Here is a 1267-nt window from a genome sequence, read left to right on the forward strand (position 1 = left end):
AAGGGGGAAGTAATACGCCGAAACATGTCCGGTAAGAAAACGACCTAAAAATCATTGTCTTTGAAAAAGGGCCAAAAAACAGTCAGAGTTTATCAGTCTTGCTTACCACCCGGCACAACTACTTATACCACTATATCATCTTTTTTTTTTTATCAGTATTTGACTTCTTCAGTACAAATACGAGGGTAAAAAACAACAACAGCTCATTTCTTAGGTCTTACTTACTTCTCAGTGAGGTTTGCTGTATCCTTTCAGTGCCACACTGTGTCTCTTATAGAGGAGCGTCATTTCCCAAAAGGGTTAGAACGCCGTTAATGACTGCGCCTCTGTCTCCTCGGGGCCTGATTGTTTGAACACGATTCGAGCCTTGCAGTCTGTGCGCGTGGGAAGTGCGCCTCCGAGGTAGCTCCTGTGTGAGAGTGTGCAGAACAATGAAAGAACGAAGCTTACTGACAAAGCAGCGCTGACTCAGGTTGTAAATGGCCTCTTAGGAAAGTGACAAACCTGCCGGTGGAAGGCTCACTAGGTGACTAATTGTGGCCTTTGCGTCAACCAACACATCAAACGGTAACACGGAACTGGATACAAAGCCAATTTAGAAACACATTTAGTAAGTACAAACAGCCACAAGCTAATTGCATGGTTAGAATAAGTTTCCCCTTAATGTATCTCATAACCACTGTGTGTAAATATTAATGTATTGTAAGCAATAAAATATTCTTAAATAGGAATAGCTAGAAGGGATAGTAAAAATGTAATTTAAATACCGTATTTCCCAGACCGCTGAAAGCCTGTAATGTTGTTTTTTTAGGCTATAGTTATCTGAAAAATGCTATATTAACAGATGCCTATGTAACTTGTTATTTTTCCATTTTACTATTGGTACTGCAACATATGTTTGTTCTTAGATTTTGATAAAATAAAAAAAATGCCCTCCCAAAAATGCGATCCTGCAGTGTGACTTATACATATTTTTTCCTCTTCATAATGTTGTATGAAAAATACGGTCCCACTAAAGGGGAAGCTGGTAATATTTGTTTTTCAGTGATTCAGTTTGTAACGTAATCAGTTTATCGTCTCCTTTGCCTTTTGACACGCTTTGATTTATTGATAAAAATTAGTCGTTTAGTAAGCCTGTCAAGATGGCACATTTTAATTAGCACCCTGAGCAACAAAAGCTTGCTATACGGCTGACTGGTGACCAGTCAAGGGTGCTAGGCTCCAGCACCCCCTGCAACCCCTTCAAAGACGAATAAGCAACAATTGA

This window comes from Stigmatopora argus, chromosome 12 (genome assembly GCF_051989625.1).
Source record: "Stigmatopora argus isolate UIUO_Sarg chromosome 12, RoL_Sarg_1.0, whole genome shotgun sequence".
In the NCBI taxonomy this organism is placed as follows: domain Eukaryota; kingdom Metazoa; phylum Chordata; class Actinopteri; order Syngnathiformes; family Syngnathidae; genus Stigmatopora; species Stigmatopora argus.